This window comes from Podarcis pityusensis, assembly GCF_964106645.2.
Source record: "Podarcis pityusensis genome assembly, chromosome: 8".
Taxonomy (NCBI): domain Eukaryota; kingdom Metazoa; phylum Chordata; class Lepidosauria; order Squamata; family Lacertidae; genus Podarcis; species Podarcis pityusensis.
Genome location: NC_138033.1, coordinates 73247238 through 73253792, shown reverse-complemented (window position 1 = coordinate 73253792; position 6555 = coordinate 73247238). Strand labels below are relative to the sequence as shown.

The 6555-nt window shown below is 44.4% G+C and overlaps 1 protein-coding gene across 2 annotated transcripts in view; it reads left to right on the top strand.

Moving 5' to 3' along the window:
- PLEKHN1 (pleckstrin homology domain containing N1) overlaps positions 1-6555 on the top strand; it is a 55144-nt gene that overhangs the window by 11199 nt on the left and 37390 nt on the right. The gene's annotated exons all lie outside the window — the stretch shown is intronic.

Sequence of the window (6555 nt, the reverse complement as noted above, 5' to 3'; positions counted from 1 at the left end):
GCAGCAGCACATGGGCATAGCCAGGGGAGGATGTTGCAGCTCCCCCCCTTCCGGAATCAGTAAAAATCAATAAAAATACATAGCTAACTGAGGTTCTGCCCCCCCCCCCCACAAAAATCTTGGCTATGCCCTACACTTTGGATCTCCCTGCTTATTGAGATCAAACGGGCGTCTCCACTGTACTCTTTTTGGCACCTGCTGCAAACATTCCTGTTTCGATGAGCCCGCCCAAATGCTTAGAAGGTTGAGGTAATTTTAATCTGTTTTAGCGTTTTAACTTTTGCACTTTAAAAAGTATGCCTGTGGTTCCCCCCCCCCCATTGTTTTTATTGTTTTATTACTTCGAAAACAGCTTTGAGGGGTTTTTTTTTTACACTCAAGCGGTGCATACATGAAATAAATTTTTAAAAAGATTTTAACTGCTCTTATACTGCTTAAAGTAATTATGTCTTCCCCAAGAACCATAGTGTGCTGAGAGTTGTGAGGAGACCGCCTGTTTCCCTCACAGAGCTACAATTCCCAGAGTTCCATGGGAAGAGGGATCAATTGTTAAGCCACTCTGGGAACTGTAGTTCTGTGAGGGCGATGGGGGGTTTCCTCACAACTCTCAGTGCCCTTAACAAAACACAGTTCCCAGGCTTCTTGGACAGAAGGGCAATGCCTGTTTAAAGAGTTATGGGGCCTTAGTCGGGTACAACCTATTAGTAGAAGAATTCTGGAAGATTCAGGACAGACAGAAGTGCTTCTTCACACAGCATGTAGCTAAATAATGGAACTACAGCGGTACCTCGGGTTAAGTACTTAATTCGTTCCGGAGGTCTGTACTTAACCTGAAACTGTTCTTAACCTGAAGCACCACTTTAGCTAATGGGGCCTCCCGCTGCTGTCGCGCCGCCAGAGCACGATTTCTGTTCTCATCCTGAAGCAAAGTTCTTAACCTGAAGCACTATTTCTGGTCTGTAACCTGAAGCGTCTGTAACCTGAAGCGTATGTAACCCGAGGTACCACTGTACTGGTATATACCCTGCGATAAGGCAGGAGTGGCCAGTCTGTGACCCTCCAGATGGGCAGCATATAATAATAATATTTTTTTTGCTGGAGTATGCCTTCCATCGGCCCTAACCATTGGCCCTGCTGGCTGAGGCTGATGGGAGTTTTGCAGCCCAACAACACCTGGAGGGCCACACAGGTTCCCCATCCCTGCCTTCACACATTAACATTAAGAGCTTGAGGTTATTCATCTGTTTCCCACATACCTTTGGCGTCTATTTGCTATTGTCTTTCTTTACCCCCTGCTTGGGTTATTCTGATAAGTGATGGAGCAGGAAATGACCTCAGATTTCCACTGATGGTGTTATGATTCACCAGTTAAGACACTACCTAGTGTGAAGGTGCCTCTGTGTGTGTGTGAATAATATATTGCTGCGATCAATTTGCATTAGGCAAATTGAGATAAATTATCTCAACTGATATTGGAATTTCCCCCCTCTTTCCTCTGTTTATTTACCCATTTGTGATGCAAACTGCTAGAAGTAGTGCTATTATGAGAAGATTTCCAGAGGGTTAACTGCGTAAGTGTCCTGCAGTGAAAACAATCAAGAGTATCGTGGCACCTTTTAACAAAGGTATTGTGGCATAAGCTTTTGTGGTCTGAGCATCTAACAAAACTGTTTGAATGCACAAAAGTACGTGTTTTAATATATTTATGAAGTCTCTTTAAGGTGCCATAAGACTCCTTGGTGTTTTTACTGATGTGAGGTTTCAGCTTGACTGGAATTTTGTGAGAATTCCAGAACCATTTATTATTTCATTTTTAAGAACACTTCACATCTCTCACTTTTGTATTTTTTGTATATATTGTAAGCTGCCTTGAGAACTTTCCAGTTGGTAAAGATAGATAGGCAGCATTTCAAGCACTTGACTTCCCTAAAGAATCCTGGGAATTGTAGTTTGTTAAGGGTACTGGAAACAGTAGTTCTGGGCAGGCGGGTAAATTAGTTTCCAGTATTTTCTGGGGGGATGCCATGTGCTTTTAATGTATTGTGTGGATCTGATCTGACCTGATGATGGGTACATCTAGCTCTGACTGGCAACAGTTGTCTGGGATACTCGACTGGGTGCCTTCTCAGCCGTAACTGGGTACACTGGGGATTGAGCCTGAGACATTCAAATATTTTAAACAAATGTCATTTTTTATCTCCCCTAATAGTATATCTTGGACTGATTGTGAGGGGAGGGCCCTGCCACCCTTGATTCTTGAGTATGTCAGGGATACTAAGCCACTTACTTGCCTATAGTATTCACAGTTCTTTTTGCCTGTTGAATCATTGAAAAACAAAAACGAGCCTTTCAGGGGATGAAGGATTTGTACTGTGAAACTAGACGCAGAAACGACGTGCAGAACCGGCTGACAAAGCAAAAGATATTTCTGGAATGAATCACAATTATTTCATCATCCCATGTGAACAAGATTGTATAGTATCTGTGCAATTTGCCCAGTATAATTATTCTACACCTCAGGAGTTCTTGAACAAAGGAGACATTAAAGGGCAAAGGCCAGCCCATTGCGGGAATAATTCCTGACACCCCTACATTTTCATTGGCACACTATTCTTGCCATTGCCTGCTTAAATGTGGCAACGGAGCTTCTAGGATGCACCAATCCAGGAACTTAACTTTACAGACCCATTCGCACCAACCACCCTTACTTGGTTTTCTGCTATTCCAACTGAGACATAATCTGAAGCTGCAATCAGGTTTAGTGAGTTAGTAGGATGTTGCTGGTGGTTTGCGTAAAGCGAGTGAGTTCCTATTGGCTTGGAAAGCCTGGGAACGTGGGGGAAGATGAAAATCTGGGTTGCCACTTAATGCCCAGAAGGGCGTCTAATTAAATTTGGGTGTGTGGCTGATTGTAGTAACACACAAAATAAGTAGCATGCTGGGGTGTGTGGGAGCAGGTGGAAGGGGCCGTTTTAAAATATGAATCCAAGTTATTCTCTTGAAAGAGAGCGAGATGTTTTCTCACTTCTTTTGCCAGCGCTGTATATGGTGCCTTCAGCAAAGTGCTGCCCTGCAGATGTTTTGGACTCCAAAACATCTATATCGCGATATGTCAGTTTATACTGTAATCCTATATACCCACTTAAGTGCTACAAAGCCCCATTGAACTCAGTGGGGTTTTCTTTTGAGTAGACTTGCATAGGATTATGTGTGATTAATTATAAAAAGATCCACCAACAGAGGAGGTTACTTGCTGTGTCTCTGTGTGATTTACTGCAGTGGCCTTTTCTCCTCCTAATCAGCTTTCACTGCGGATATGTGATAACTGCTCTGTTTCGGGTGTGATTGTGGTCATTTGGTCACTCCTGACACAGCAGAATTGTTTGCCTTCACAGGAGACCCTGCCAGAACCATACAGAAGCCCAGTCGTTCATACTGTTACACAAATCTTTTCAGGTATACGAGTGGAGACATGTGCCTCCACATATAACCCAGAATTGTGAATGTAATGAAGAAACACTGCGGTATACTTTTGTGGCCACATGTATCTGAACCTCAGAGTATACATGATGTTCTAATTATGGGTTCTGACCCTTTTGGACAGCTTTGTTCTTCTACAGCGGAGAAAGTGGAACACATCAGCCTGTGACTGTGCTAATGAAAGGTTACCCTTGATAATTAAGCACTAAGAAACTTTAGTTTAAATGCTTCTGTCTGAGGCTTGCATGTGCAATAAATTCCATTCTTGGTCCTGCCTTTGCTCTTCCCTGATCTCTGGGCCCACTGAGAGCCTAAAATGATAAGATGGTTCTCAGTTGCTGTTGCTTTTGAAGTTACGTTTGTGCCTCCTCAGGCCACAGCTCTGATATGGTAGCAGGAACTTATGTGCACCCCAGCATTGTTTTGGCGTTTTTAAACAGGAAAAAAGTACAAATGGTATCACTTGGGAGAGTCCTGAAAATCACAGCTGTAGATCTGTAATCAGCCCTCCTACACATGACGAGTGAACATCTGCAGCTTTGACACAGTGTGAAAAGCAGTAACTGATATAACTCTAGAACTTAGCAGACATCCAATGAAGCCGAATGTTGAAAGTTTCAGGACAGGCAAAAGAAAGCACTTCTTTACGCAGTGTGTAGTTTAACTATGGAATTCACTGCCACAAGAATAGTGATGGACACCAATTTGGGTGGCTTTAAAAGAGGATAATATGTGCATGCACCATACATTTAAAGCATGCACACCCCTGTAAAGAATCTTTGGAACTGTAGTTTACCCCTCAAAAGCTATAGTTCCCAGCACCCTTGACAAACTACATTTCCTGGGATTATTTGAGTGGGAGGGGGACTGCTTTAAATGTATGGCATGCATGCAGCCTTGGACAAATACACAGAGAACAAGGCTATCTGTTGCCACTAGACACGATGGCTGTGTTCTACTTCTGCTTTCAGAGGCAATATGCTAGGACTCACAGTATGCTAGGACTCGCAAGTGAAGAGTGTGTTGTTACACTCTGGTCCTGCATCTGATTGGCCTCGTTGAGAACAGGTTGTGGGACTAGATGGGCCACTGGCCTGATTCAGCAGGCTCTTTCTTCAGGGCTCCTCTTATGTTCTTAATTTGGATAATCAGACGTACTAATTATAACCTTAAGGCTGGGGACAATGCAGCACAGGACAATAGGATGCCAGCGGTGGTTGCGCAAGTGGTGCAGATTGCAGGGTGCTGTGCCTCTGTTTCAGTGTTGAACCATGGAAAATACTCGAATGAAAAGCACATCCTCGGTGACGAGGAGATGGGCATTACCATAACTGTTCATCTTTAGGATGAGTGCACTGTGTGTGTGGCAGGAGAGCATTCAGAGTGCAAAGACCCCTGGGGGAGAGCGCAGTTCGTCTCTGCAGAGAGTGGGGAGCGCATTGCATTCTCCTCTGTGGAATTTCAAGTCTGTGAGGGCTGAGCCCCTGAGAGGTCAATAGAGGGTGAGTTTCGCTCTCACAGTGCAGATCAGGATGGAATGTTAGAAGCTACATTAGATGTCCACCTTCTTCTCCCTCAGGTGGTTAACCTCTGTCTCAGCTGTACCGCTTCAGGTTGCTAGTGGGGGATTTCCTTCACAATAACAAATTCCCTGCACATAGAAAATGAGTCCTTGAAAGAAGGGTCCCAGTGCAAGATTTTCTCTGACATTCCAGGGTTTGCTGAACTTTTCTGTATCGAACATTATTCAGTCATGGGAAGCCTGACCTCCAGTTTGTTACCTCAGTAAGAATTAGGCCATTCATCTAGATAAGGGATGGAGAACCTCATTCCCAGAGTTCAAATGTAGCCTTCCTACCTTCTCTATCCGTCCCTTGGAACTTTACCCAGGCTTTCCTTGGGTTGCATCCCTCACTGGCCTTGCTTTGCACTCTCCCTGAGTGTTTTTGCCTGGCTGCAATGCACCCTTGAACTCTGATCAGGCATCTTGCATGCCTGGATGGAGGATAGAGAGGGTTGTGTGAGTATGCATGGGAACTGCACAAAGGTGAAATTTGCATTCATTGCTCCACCTACTTTTGACTCTGACCCCTCCCACCACTTTCAAGTGGCCCCAAAAAGGTTGCCCCAGAGGGGAATGTGGCTCTTAGTGTGAAAAGGGTTCCCCATCCCTGTTATAAATATGTCAGTTTAGCTGCTGTTCAGTGTATTAGAATCTCTTCTGTTGAGATTCCTTGCAATTCAGGGGGTTGGACTAGATGACCCTCGGGGTGCCTTCTAACTCTACAATTCTGTGATTCTGGATTTGCTCCATGTTTTCCTCCTGCCTTTCCTGGGATATCTGGATAGCACCATCCTCTGAGGTAACTTAGGGTGAGAGAGGGTGACTCACCTAAGCCGAATGAGAGCTCATCCACACTTCATTTTGTGCCACATTTCTAGACACAGGTCTGGGCTTTCCAGCTCTGTGTTTGAGCTTTTATTTTTGTCCTGGCACTTCCCCCAGGAAAGGCCATGTTTTACCTCTCAATTGGATCAAACAGCAATCCACGGAAAACCAATTGCCGTTTGCTCTGATTTAGCAGTAAAATGTGGTTTTCCCTGGAGAAAACGCCAGGACCAAAACAAAACAAAAAATGCCTAGAAAGTGCAAAGCAAAGGTGAGTGTGGATGAGCCTTGAGTGAACTTTGAGACTCAGCAAAGATTTGAAGCTCGATTTCCTACAACCAAACAGTTCCCCAAAATTGCAGTTGGCAGCGGTTGCCCCAATATCTCTTTTATCTGGGAAAACCTCCCTGCCAGTTGAGCCTTTGTGTTCACAACAACTTTGTCCTGACTGGCTTGCATTTCCCCCCCTTTTATCTGTCTCAGAGTTGGCAGGTGATCAATAACCCAGCAGCAAAATATTTAATCTCTTTCTCCTCACTTTAATTGCCCCTCGGTGAAATCGTTAATTGTCGCTTAGCAGTTCCCACCTCCAGATACATGCTCACTGATGCCCTGTAGATTCTAATCTGTCCCCCACAGGACAGCTTGAACGAAAGGTAGCTAACTAACTCTATCTCGCTCTGGTT